General features: G+C 38.8%; 1 long non-coding RNA gene across 15 annotated transcripts in view; it reads right to left on the bottom strand.

Moving 5' to 3' along the window:
• LOC144317066 (uncharacterized) overlaps positions 1-14,095 on the bottom strand; it is a 571,155-nt gene that overhangs the window by 351,101 nt on the left and 205,959 nt on the right. For 2 of the 15 annotated variants that reach the window (XR_013382933.1, XR_013382944.1), the window contains exon 5: positions 6,032-6,145. The exons of the other annotated variants lie outside the window; for them this stretch is intronic. This is a non-coding gene — a long non-coding RNA (uncharacterized LOC144317066). The remainder of the gene's footprint in view (positions 1-6,031; positions 6,146-14,095) is intronic. 15 annotated transcript variants of the gene reach the window in all.

Genomic DNA, 14,095 nt, shown 5'->3' with positions numbered 1-14,095 from the left:
TTGCTACAAAATACAGATAATCAGCCTGGAGATAGGGTGGAGTTCTGACTGTCAAATAACTGAATCAGATCCTTTTTAGTACTAGAAAACTCAGTCTGTTTCATGCCCTGAATCTTAAAGGTTGGGGTGAGAAGGTGGAGAGTAATGAAGATATTCAGGGCTTTAAAAATGTTTACTATATAATGCCAGATGAGTGTTTTCTTCAAATAACTTTTATCCTTGAACCCAAATTTGGTAAGTTCACAAAAGAGACATCTGGACACCTTAAAGAAGCTTCAGATTATCCAAAAATACTGCATAAGTCTTCAATTGAGCTGCTCATTTCGTAATAATTAAAAGAAAATGGCAAAGTTTTCGGAGAATAGTAGGCTAAGCAATGAGCTCCACTTCTGCATCTACTAAATGAATCACCTCAAAGCAGAGCCTTGCAGAGGGCTTAACTCAAATTCCTGCTTTATCAGAATGATGTGTCATTACTAAAATGTTAAGCTTCACAGCAACAGGAATCTCCTCTATTTTATTTATTCCTATACTTCTTGCTTCCAGATCAGTGGCTGGTGCAGACCACTGGCTGGCTGATAATTGTTAAATCGCTTATTAAATTGCTGAATTAATACTATCGGTCATCGCCTTTTACAGTTGTTCTTAGACGTCAAAGTTGTTAACTCTTTAGGTGTCAGTATAGATAAACAACATCTTCTCCCTTAACTACCTTCCTACCTGCAAAGTTATAAGGGAAATTAGAAATTATTAAGGTTTGAGTAGCATGGGTGGCTCAGTTCATGTTCTCAGGGTTATGATTGAGCCCTGCTTCGGGCTCCATGCTGGGCATGGAGCCTGCTTAAGATTCTCTGTCTCTCCCTCTCCCTCTGCCCTCCCTGCCCCTCTCTCAAAAACAAAAACAAAAAAGGGCAAGAAATTATTTTGATTGACTTCAGTAACTTTCTCCAAAGAAGACATAAAAATAGCCAACAGGTGTATGAAAAGGTCATCAGCATCACTCAACATCAGGGAAATGAAAAACAAAACCACAATGAAATATCATTGGATACCTATTAGGACAGCCACTATCAAACAAACAAATGAACAAAAACAAACAAAAAATAACAAGTATTGTTGAGGATGTAGAGAAAGGGAACCCTGACACACACTGATTCAAATGTAAGTTGGTGCAGCCATTATGGAAAACAGAATAGAGGTTCCTCAGAAGTTAAAAATAGAACTACTGTGATGCCTGAATGGCTCAGCAGTTGAGTGTCTGCCTTCAGCTCAGGGTATGATCCTGGGGTTCTGGGATCGAGTCCCTCATCGGGCTTTCTGTGGGGAGCCTACTTCTCCCTCTGCCTCCTTCTGTGTCTTTCATGAATAAATAAATAAATAATCTTTCTTAAAAATCAAACTACCATATGATCCAGCAATTTCACTTCTAGGTATTACTCAAAAGAACTACAATCAGGATCTCCAAGAAATGTTTTCATTTCCATGTCCCCCAGCATTATTCACAATAGCCAAGATATGGAAACAATCTAAATGTCCACTGACAAATGAATGGATATATAACATGTAGTATATACATATTATAATGGAATACTATTCGGCCTTAAGAAGAAAATCCTCCCATCTGTGACAATATGGATGGATCTGAAGGACATTATAGCAAAGAAAGAAAGACAAACACTGTATGGTTTCACTTGGATGTGGAATCTAAAGTAGTGAAAGTCATAGAAGCAGAGTAGAGTAATAGTTGCCAGAGGTTGCAGGGAAAATGAGGAAATGGAGAGGTGATGGCCAAAGGTACAAAGTTTCAGTTAAGCAAGATAAATAAGTTCTAGAGATTTACTAGAGAGCATAGTGCCTATAGCTAATAAAACAATATTATATTCTTAAGGTTTTCCAGAAGGGTAGATCTTATGTTAAGTATTCTTACCATACACATTATCATATTAAAGATGGCAAGAAGGAAACTTTGGGAGCTGATGGATTTGTCTATGGTCTTGAGGGTGGTGATGGTTTCTTAGGTGTAGGCTTATCCCCAAACTCATCGAGTTGTATAATGAAATATATACAACATTTATGGGTCAGTCATATTTCAAGAATATGACTTTGAAAAAAACTTTTAATTAGTTCAGTGACAAGTGAACATCCAAATCTGTAGTTCAATATGCTAAATAAGTAACTTGAGATTTTTCAAAAAAAGAAAAAGAAATACCATCTGTATGTCTTCTTTGGGAAAAATGTCTGTTTAGGTCCTCTGCTTGACTCTACCAGATTATTTGTTTTTTTGTTTTTTTTAATGTTATGTTGTATATCTAAAGAAGATATGTTGCGTATTATCCCCTCATTGGATATATCATTTGCAAAAATCTTCTCCCATTCAGTAGACGGCATTTTGTTGATGGTTTCCTTTGCTATGCAAAAGCTTTTTATCTTGGTGTGATCCCAATAGTTTCTTTTTGCTTTTGTGTCTCTTGCCTGAGGAGACATATCCATAAATATAGGTCATGTCCAAGAAATTGCTGTTTATGTTTCCTTTTAGGAGTTTTATGGTTCCAGGTCTCACATTTAGGTCTTTAATCCATCTTGAGTTCATTTTTGTGTAATAAAGTGGCCCGGTTTCATTCTTTTGCATGTAGCTGTCCAGTTTTCCGAAACCATTTATTGAAGAGACTGTATTTTCTCCATTGTATATTCTTGTTTCCTTCCTCATATATTTTTTTAAAGTCTCCTTAAGGACTGACCACTTTTATTCATATCCATACAAAACACAGTCTTAAGGAGGTCAGCATTTAAAAATGACATGGTCAAGTAAATGAAATCAAAGAAAGCTGGAAAGTTCCAAGGCCCAATAATTATATTTCAGGTAATGGAACCAGGTAGAAAAGAAATCAGCACATGTTCATCCAGCACAGATCTTCCAGAAAACTTGCCCAGATCCTCCAAACTGAGAGCACTATGAGTACCCTCATCAAAGAGGAGTAAATAACCAACTGTTGCCTGACTATCTAATAGTCAGGGACATGGGTTTAGTTCTAGACTTTCTATCTTGTTTCATTGATCTGTGTCTATTTTTGTGCAAGTTCCATACTCAAAACATTACTAATCATCAGGGAAACGCAAATAAAACCCACAAAGAGGTATCACCTCACACCTGTCAGAATGGCTAATATAAAAAAGAGAAGCAATAACAAGTATTGGTGAGTATGCAGAGAAAAGGGAACACTTGCACACTGTTGGTGAGAATGCAAATTGATGCAACCACTGTGGAAAACAGTATGAAGGTTCCTCAAAAATTAAAAATAGAAATACCATAAGATCCAGTAATTCTACTACTGTGGTGTATTCACTGAAAGAAAATGAAAACACTAATTCAAAACGATATATGCATCCCTATGTTTACTGCAGCATTATTCAATAGCCAAGATATGGAACTAACCCAGATGAATCAAGAAAAAAAGAGATGAATGGATATAGAAGATAGATATAGGAATATCACCCAGCCGTAAAAAAAAGAATGAGATCTTGCCATTTGCAAGAACATGGGTGGACCTAGACAGTATTATGCTAAGTGAAATAAAGTCAGACAGAGAAAGATAAAAAATATATATATAATTTCACTTACACATGGAATCTATAAACAACAAAGCCGACAAATAAAAACAAACACTCATAAGTACAGAGAACAAACTGGTGGGGAACAAACTTGAAGGGAGGGGAGTGGTGGGTGGATGAAACAGATCAAGGGCATTAAGAGACACAAACCTCCAGTTATAAAATAAATAAGTCACAAAGTTGAGAAGTGTCACGTAGGAAACATAGCAATATTGTAATGACATTGTATGGTGACAATCGGTGATTATACTTGTGGTGAGCATTGAGCAATGTATAGTGATTGTCAACTCACTATGTTGTGCACCTGAAACTCACATAACACTGCATGTCAATTATATTTCAATAATTATTTTAAGTTGTAGCTTTGAAATCATGGGGGAGGAGAAATAGTTTGGAATCCTGTTTCCTTTGGGGATGATAGATTGATTGCTCTCACTAATGGTCTTGTTGGCCATCAATAAGCACTCAAAGTTTCTCTCTGAGCTATGCCACTGAAACAAAAAAAGGCGTAAGTGGAGTAACTAAGGATGGAATGCTACTTCTTTTAACCCAATTTGCCCACCCTAATTTTTTCTCAGCCCTTAGCTAATTTTTGACTCCTTTGTGGGACCCAGGAAAAATCCCCTACCCCTGGACAAGCAGAGCAGGACTAACTCCATTTTGTGCTACACCCGCCATCTCCTGTAAAACCCCCCACACGACCTGCCTGTTGTTTAAGGCACTCCCTCACCCTAGTCTAGCTATTAAGCACACCCTTATCAGAAAGTAGCACACATAGGAATGCGGGACCTCTGACCTTTAACCGCCAAGGAATGAAAACCCCTCTTTTGCCCACCAAACCTGTGCGCCAGTTCTAACCAGAATAATAGGCCAGTTCAAATGGTCACTATAAGGTGAATCGTAATTCAGTTGGCCACCTGCATGTGGACCAACATGACTGTGCAACTTTCTGCGTATGTTACAATCTCATTGGCCACTGGCCCCTATAACACTGCTGTGCTTCTTAGTCTTGGGGTCCAAGTCCCTGCTCTGCTGTATGGAGTGTGCTTGGACCCAAGCTCCAGCTTGTAAATAAACCCTCATGTACTTGCATCAGTGTCGGCTCCTTGGTGGTTTCTCGGATTCGCAATCTTGGGCACAACAACCTTCTGAACAGGAAAGGTAATCAAACAAGTGAGCAAAGAAGGCTTTGGAATTACATCCCTTCTCCTCTCACCAGAGGCCCCCAAGATGAGATCTGTGAGAGCCCCACAATAAAGCAATTTGAAATTACAGATGTACCCCTGGACCACTGCCTCCTAGGACAGGATGAAACACTTCACAGCACTCCCATTTTACCGTGCAGAAGCCACCTTCCCCTCCATTTACTCAGTGCTCCATCCAATTGTAATCATAAAACCAGGCTATATCAGACCATCCAGAAGTGCTATATTTTTCCAGCAGAACATTATCTAAATCAAGGAGCGAATCTTTAACAAAGCACTGTCATTGTTTGCCTAAAACGCATGCTGATAATAAAGTGCTTCGCATCCGTGCTGATGCTGAAAGATTTCACTTAAGGCTTGTTTACTCCTGGATGGACAGAACTTCTTTATGGCATCCTTACTTAGAAAGGAATATAAATGAGAGCTAGGGGAGAAAGGGGAGCCAGGCTGAGCCGTGCCCCACTGGCCAGTGGGACTGCTAACTTCACCTCCCAGGCAGAACAAGAGCAAGATCTCCTCTAATCAAGGAAGGGCCGAGAGGTGTGGTTTGAGCTAACCCTTATATTCTGATTTGATCCAAACACTGTTATTCCAAAGCAAAGCTGAAGCTGTGGGATTATGGGAGCACACAGTACAGGTGAGTGAGAGTAACGTGCAGGGTTAAATCATTTGAAAATTCCCTCCTGAAAGAAAACAAAAGAGAGGAAAAGGGGCGGGTGTTTAGAACTGCAGCAGGTGCCTGGACTCACCACACCAAACTCCTCCTCCTCTTGGGGCCTGTTTTTTTGTTTTTGTTTTTTGTTTTTTTGTTTTTTTTGTTTTTTAAGATTGTATTTATTTATTCATGAGAGACACAGAGAGAGAAAGGCAGAGACACAGGCAGAGGGAGAAGCAGGCTCCATGCAGGGAACCTGATGTGGGACTCGATCCCGGGTCTCCAGGATCACACCCTGGGCCAAAGACAGACACTGGGGCCTGTTTCTAACCTATGACTCCCGAGTTTGCAGTAGAAGTGCCTGATGGATATGTGAGTAAGAGTCACCGTTTGTAGTTGTTGTTTTTTTTTTTTTAAGAATAACACCCCACAACAATGTAGGTTTTGTCAGAAACCACAAGCTATTCTGTTTGGCCATCAGAGCACCTCCCACTCGAGGTTTATCGTGGCTGCTGAGCAAGTGCACAGACTGTGGCTGAATGAAGAGGAGCCTGAAGCTCACCTGTTTACGACTGGGTTAGAAAGCTTTGAAATAGGACCCAGGCCAGCAGCTGTTATCTTTATTGTGCAGAATGACTGAGTTCGACTTCTGGATCACTGGGTTGGGGCGATACTTCTGCAAAGAAGCAAATGGTGCTGTCAGTGTGGAGGAAAAGAAGTCCTAGCAGCTTAGGTGCTAGCGATGAGGCGATGGAGGGGAGGGGAAGGGGATGCTTGTCAAGTGATGCACATAATGGAGAAAGATAAGCCTTAGATCATAAATCAGCTTGCCGACACCACCTATGGCTTTGAAAGGGCACCGTTGTTTCTTACTGTATCACGAGCTCATTAATACGGTCGGCAGTCATTAGGGGGGGTACAAGAGAGAACATAATTTACATATTAAGTAGTTAATCGTGGATTCCTCAGCATTCCCATTCTGAAACGCACGCCTTTCTAAAACACTTCAAGGGCACAGTTCAGGTTCATGTCGCTACATTAAAGTTTTCTTCTGTCTATAAAAAGGGTGCTTGTTAAAAGTTATGATTTCAGTACAATTGCACAGGCTGTTTCCAGGGTGAACCTCTGACCCCTTGTCTGAAATGGAGGTGGGAACTCTTCCAACGTGGATGATCATTCCCACTGACATTTTGATGAAGTTAATGGACACAATTTACATGAAGGGCCATAGTTAAGAGCTCTCAGTAGGGGTGGGTATGAATAATGTTAACTTTTGTAATGCAAAACCATAAAAATCTATTAATTTTATTATCATCATAAATAAAATTATATTAATAAAATACTCTTATTTTGAAAAATTTTATGACTACTGGGATAGTTGGATGACTTTTCTACATCTTTCTACGACTGTTGGTTGTCACAAACAACCGTGGGCTGCCAGCCGGGTGCAAAAAGGCCAGGCCAGGCCTGGGGAATGAGTTTATTGATAAACCTGAAGCAGGCCTGTGGTTGTATCGTTAAGGTACAGTTACCCAGGTCTGGTCTGTAAATCAATGCTTTCCTGAAAAAGCAAGTTCCAATAATGAACATCTTGGCACAGAAGAAGAATATGAAACAGCTAGTGGTTCTCTAGGGGGGACCCAGTTCAGCAAGGTCTTCCCCTCTTTCCAAGCAGATTTCTCTCACCATCTGTAAGACACTCGTGGGCTTCCTCCTGGATCAGATTGTATAGCTGCAAAAAATATGCCATGAGACTGGCATTCAGGAGCCCTGATTAGGACCATCTTGGAGGATTTTTAAATGTACTTGTTTTTCTTATTATTAAAATATTACTTTTTAAAGATTTTATTCACTTACTCATGAGAGACACAGAGAGAAGCAGAGACATAGGCAGAGGGAGAAGCAGGCTCCCTGTGGGGAACCCAATGCAAGACTCGATCCCAGGACACTGGGACCACGCCTTGGGCCAAAAGCAGATGCTCAACCACTGAGCCACCACCCAAGTGCCCCTATATTACTTTAGAATAATACGTTATTCAGGATTGTGAAAAGAAAAAAGGAAAATACCTAGGATTCTAACACGCAACCACTGTAAGTCTTGGTGCTTGCTTTCAAATTTGTTTTTTTTTTTCCCACTTAGGAATATCTCTCACTGTTTTTTTTTTTTTTTTAAGATTGTATTTATTTATTAGAGACCACAGAGAGAGAAAGAGAGAGAGGCAGAGACACAGAGGGAGAAGCAGGCCCCATGCAGGGAGCCTGACATGGGACTCAATCCCGGGTCTCCAGGATCACGCCCTGGGCTGAAGGTGGTGCTAAACCGCTGCGCCACCAGGGCTGCCTCTCTCACTGTTGTTTATTCTTCCAGGAACACTGAGGAAATGATACAGACTACTATAGTCTATTTTCAGTAGAAAGTGTGGAGGATGTAACAATAGATATGTTTTAATCAACAAAACCAAAGAACTTTTTGAGTGTTTCAGGAATTTTCCACATGTATAATCATTATGTGTCAATCATTATGATCATGAGATTAGTGAATGCTACATGATTATTTAGAGGTCATTAACTGTAAGCCATGCTTGAAGCAGAATTCTGTAAATATTTTCAATTGTTCTCTGGTATCTTACCAGAGTCCACTTTTTTTCCATACTCCTGAACACACATGCTTGCTTAATTAGCACAACATCAAGGATTCCCATTTCTGCACGTATCTGCAGAAGGAAAACTTCCTTCCTCGCTCGTTCTCTGTGTTCTGATGTTGGTATATTCCTACCCACACTGTTTCAGCTCTGTCTCCACATTCATGCATTTAAATCACTGCATATTGAAAACTCAGTCAAGCCCTGTACTGGGCACTAACACTATCAAGCTAAATGAGAATCAACATCTCCTTGCTTTTTCCTGCATTCGTAAAGGGCTTTCAATTTCGATACAGTCGAAGATACAGACCCTTAGGCTGGTCTAAGGATGGGTGAATTTCTTCATTTGATTTTAGGAATTTAACTATCTAAATATTACTTGACTTAGTACATTGCTGAGGAGATGTGAAAGCGAGTAAGTTCACACATACAATATTGTGTTCTTGGGATTTGAAAGAGAAATTTGAACTCTGACATATTATTGCAACCTGTGGACCCCAGAAAGGCAATGACTTGACTTACTGAAGCTTGGTTTTGGGATAGAAGCTACCTACCTAGTCAGCCCTCTTGGAAATCAAAGCAGATGGCATTCTCATTTGGGTCCACCAAGAGCAAACTCTATGTCAGTACTTAGAAGAAGAATCCTATCCAGGACATTACAAAGAAAGCAGAGGAACTAATTAAGATTAGTGAGATCCATATGTAATAGAAATTCTATCTAAGTGACTATAAAATTAACTTCAGCATTAAAATACATACTGCAAATTCCAGCATCTCTTCTCTGGGGGGTCAAGGCCTCCCTGGCCACTTGGAAGCTTCAGATGAGAAAAGTGCTAAGAAAAATTCATTATATTCATAGCTCAATATAAGACCTAAGGGAGAAACTTAAGTCCATACCTTGGGACTTTTCCTAGCCCTATTCCAAATTTAACAGAATATATAGAGACTTACATATAAAGTATACTTTACCCAATAAAAATCCTTTGCCAGAACAGCTATTCTAGCAAAATGTTCTAATTTCTTTTTGATTGGGAAATTGGCAAACCTCGTAAAAGTGATGGGAAATATATTAATGTTTAGTGAGGAATCCTATGTAGTAGGGATAGTTACTGTGGCCCTTATAAGGCTTATAGAGTTTAAAGAATTTTTCTGAAGTCACACACGTAGTAATGGATACAACTGAATTTCAAACTCTGGTCTACATGACACTGATACCCTTGCTCTTTCTAACCTATCAAACTGTCTCAGGAAAGGCGGTTCCCTCTCCTTAATCCCACACCATTCCCATCCTATGAAGGCCTTATTTTTTTATTCATATCACAAATTTTTATTTAGCACCTGTCAACCAACTGTTGTGATAAGTATTGAAATCACTGTTTAACAATAATTGTAGGTAATTATCTTTATGTTTGCCATTATTCAGAATTAATATTTTAATATTTTTATTTGTGAGATATTCTGGTATAATGAATTATACATTAGTTAATATAATAAACAACCTTATCATCATGCAGATTTAACATAAGCAATACTGTGCCACATTCAATTTTCTCCTATTCATTAAGGACTGGAATCTTGCAGTTCCCAACTTCCATCCTCAGAGTGAGCCACTACCTAAAAGTTGGTATGTATGATTTGCATGTGTGTTGTTTATATACTTTTACTGCATATTTATCTCTAAGGGTCCAGTGTTTTTCTGTTCTTCGTGGAATGGACCTTAGGGAGATCTACTATTTTTAAACCTATAACACTTTCTCCAAAACACTGGTCACCATTTCCATTTCTGTGAAGAAATAATATCTATTTCCCTAGTTCTACAAACACCACTATATTTCCTAGTGAGCACTATGAAATTAGAGGTGGACATGAGATTAGATTTATAGAAATGGTGATGTGCATATAGGGAGAATGAGTAGGAGAGATTATAGAAAACCAACAGGTCCTGGTTTGGCATTTGTATTTGCGATGCCATTAACTGAGACAGGAGAACTGCTAAAATGGGGCAGATTTTGAGGGGGAGGAGGCAGGATTTGGGATACCTTAAATGTAAATTGACAGTGAGACTTCTAGGTAAAAACAATTGAATTATTGAGCACATTACAGAATAGACATGTGCATGTGTGCATGTGTGTACGTGTGTAAGGATAACAAATTTAACTCAATTATAACTTGAATGAACATATAAAATGCAGTTTCCTGATTTGGTCTGTAGTTCAACTGGCCTTATTTACAAGTCCCATTTACTAAGGGGAGAGTTGGGTACAACTCCATGGCCCATCTGATTTTAAGTATTTTCCAATCACTAATTTAATTAACACTTTACGTTTATTTGTCTAGGTTCTTATTTTTAGCTGGCCCCCGTAACCCCTTTAAAATGGCATCATGGGTGTAGGAATGGAGTGTTCATGTGACCTCATGGTAGGAGACTGAAGGTGGTCCCCAGAACTGTATGGCATTCTCTGAATTTTCATGGTGTAGACAACAAAAGCCATACAGCTATGCTCCGAAGTATGGTTGGCCAAGTTCTGTATACCTTCTGCTGACATCTGTCATCTATGTAATCCATTTCTTGTCTGGACTTTTCTTGGTTAGCCACAGCCTAGTGGCACCTCTCTGTCAATGTAGGATCTCATTGTCACTTCATGGCTATAGATGCCTTTATATCATGTCCCTGTTCTTCATCTTGCCTTTTTATGCTCACAATGATCCACTCCCAGCTTCTGCTATGGACCCACTATAGTGAGCCCCAGGGCAGGCCCCAGCTCTCAATTCTGTTTGCACCAAGGAAAGTTCAGCAGGGCAAAAAAAAAAAGAATCTTCTCCCTGTTTGATCACAGGGCTCTGCCTGCCTATATGAAGGCTCTGACTCTGTTGGAGGTCTATTTTACATAGCAATCTTTTCCTAAAATTCCAACTGGGATGAGGTTAGTTTATGGCTGATCTTCTCTTTTATTTGAAGCCTAGCCTGGGGTGGGGAGACTAGAACACCGACATCTGACAATCTTGCTTACTTCTCCTCTTTTGCCCTTTCTTGCTCAATAAGCCCACAGGAGCAGAAGTTCTAAAAACTTCTTTGTTTTGTAGAAAACAATCTTTGTTTGTTTAAAAAACAAACAAAATAATGCCTTTAATCTTCCTTCTCAGCACAGCCTCTTACTTAAGAATGGATAGGGTGTATTTGCTATAACAGAGTGAGAACTCAGTGATTTGAGTCCTTTATGCTTAACATTTTATGAGTTAAATTGGGAGTGGTGAGAAGTAGGAAGGGGCTAAAGGAATCAGCAAGTCCATTCTTTCTTTCAAGCCCATTTTCATGCAAACACACCAAGCACCAACCCTTTTTTTCCCAATAGACTACAAGAAAGTAAGTTGTCATAAAATCTTTTAAAAAATATCTTAGAAATATATATATATATATTTTAGCTTAATATTGCACAATAGTATCTCTACTGTGTATATAGTTGGAGTCTTGACTGAAAAAGTGGAATTTATAAGAAAAGAGAGATGCCAGAGCATAGAGGGAGAAAAAAACAAATACTGAGGAATACCAACATTTGAGCAGCAAATGGTAAGAGAGGCCAAATGAAAAGCAAGAGGTTGAGGGACAAGAAGGAAGAAAATGAGAAGTGAATAATATCATGGAACATTTCTAAAAGTCATAGTGCTACATGCTACAATGTCAAGTAAGGTAATAAATATGATCCACTGCATCTGAAAATTAAGAAGTCATTGGCAAGTTTAGCAAAAATAACTCTGATGAATTGGTGGGCTCAGAAAAAAATTTACTAGGCTAAGGAATCAAAGAGAAGTGAGAAAAGTAATAAAGTAAGTTTCCTTTAAGAAAATTTGTTGTTAAGGGTAGAATAAATGTAGCATAAGAGAATGTAAGCAGAGGCTCAGGGAAGGTTGCTTTTAAGAAAGAAAACTGTCAAGGTAGGTTAAATTATACTGTAATAATTAAAAGCCCAAAACTCTGAAGATATATTTCCCCTATAGGTGACATGTCCCATGCGGATTATCAAGAATCCGATGTTATAGTCACTTAAGAGTTGCAGGAAAGTGGAGGCTTGATCATGTTGGCTCCTAGGAACTTCTAGCCATCAGTGAAACTCATCACCTGTTATTAGTCAAAGCAACTCATATGGCCATACTTGGCTTCCAAAAAAAGGGAAATGCAACCATATAATAATGTCAATGAATACAAAATATCACTATTTGTGAATAGGCTTACTGACCACTGTGGGTAACGGTGACTTGTTCATACCAAGGCAAGTGAATCAGGAGGGAGAGAGAAGTTGAAGACTGACTAGAGACAGGAATTAACTGGAAGAATATGGTCTTAGAAGAAAGAAGAATGTAAAGCACGAGATGATGGGAGAGCTTTTGCAGAAGAACAACTTGTCCTTAGAGGTGGGAAGGAAGGAAGTGAAGATGGCCATGAATAGAGATGGGTATGTGCAGGTCATATTTGATAGCATTTTTTTTTCCGATGAAACAGGAGGCAAAATCAAAGACTGAGTAGAGACCATCAGGGTTAGACTAAGGGTACTGATAAATTTGATGCAAATTTAGAATTATTATTCTAGCAAATGGAAGATGAAGCTGTTTAAGGATTGCATGAGTAATTCTGGTTCACAGCATGATTCCAGGTGTTTTCAGTAGGAATGTTTAAAACTGCACCAGTTTGGGAGATTGTTTAATTTTCTCCAGTAGTGAGAGAGAAAGAAGGATGACCTGAGATGGTTGGATTGTTCAATGTTTGGAGCTTTGTAGGCCAGGTGCAACAGACTGTTGAGAGGATGAACTTGTTAGGGACACTGGCAGGAAAGAGGCTAAGGGCATAAAACAGGAAAGTAGCTCTTCAACTGGGAGAAAAGAAAATGTTGACCAAGTTCTTTTTCCTAATGGAAATTATGACTTTTTAGACTCCCTGATAAAGCAAATCCCATGGAAATATAATGACAGCTGTTTATAGGAGTCCAATTAAATCAAGTAAGATTTGCATTCTCTCTTTGGTAAACCTCCCAGAAGAGACTTCTAGCAGAACTACTCTGTCACTGGGAGTTACGACTATGCAGGTAGCTAATAAATCTACCCCTTTTGATGAACACATGAATGTGTCATGGGAGCCTAATATATTTTATCCAGCGAGAAAAGATGGATTCTAGTAAACTTGGTTTGCAATTCTGAAGACATAAATCACTTTAAGAACAATCATTAGGACTAAAGATACCAACATAATAGAAAGCCTGGGAATCATTTAACAAAAAATCTTTATTAGAACCAGGGAACAAATATAAATTCAGAATTTATCTTTTTAGAATCCATAATTTTTAAATAAATTCTGGACTGGGAGATATTACATTTAGGAATATTTACTTTCTGCTTGAAAATTTTGAGATAGAGGTAGCAACTGAAAACCTATCAAATCTAGCATGTTGACATTCAACTGCTTTACATTTACATATCCAACAATGTGAGGATTATCTCTACAGAGAAGTTGGAAAGCTGAAATGTTTTTATGCTCTTATTTCCATTTTTTCCCCCCTGGGTCATAGGTTATTTCTTCTGCTGCTCCAATTCCAAACTCAACTTGAATTGGACACACTTTTTATTATCTTGTATCTCTTAAATTAGGAGAGGAGAAGTATTATACCTGGTGATAAAAATAGACCAGAAAAAGCCCTGTAAAAAAGGCCAGCTTGGTCTGATCCTGAAAACTTCAACCAAAAATGTAACCTGTGCTTTAGTTATTGCCAGTAAGGAAGGACTGGATCAAACCCAAAAGAAGGTAGTTTTAATCAATTGTTTTTAGGAGGAGAGTCTATAACCTACTGGCTTGAAAATCTTCGAACAGTAAGTCTTGTAGAGACAGAGCAGACTTGCCAAAATTGCATTACCGCTTCAAACCATCACAAATTACACTGCACTTTAAGTTTTATTACCAAGTAAGACAGCACACAAATTCATTTCCATGTCTGTTG

Source organism: Canis aureus, chromosome 7, assembly GCF_053574225.1.
Source record: "Canis aureus isolate CA01 chromosome 7, VMU_Caureus_v.1.0, whole genome shotgun sequence".
Taxonomy (NCBI): domain Eukaryota; kingdom Metazoa; phylum Chordata; class Mammalia; order Carnivora; family Canidae; genus Canis; species Canis aureus.
This window is presented reverse-complemented; position numbering and strand designations above follow the sequence as displayed.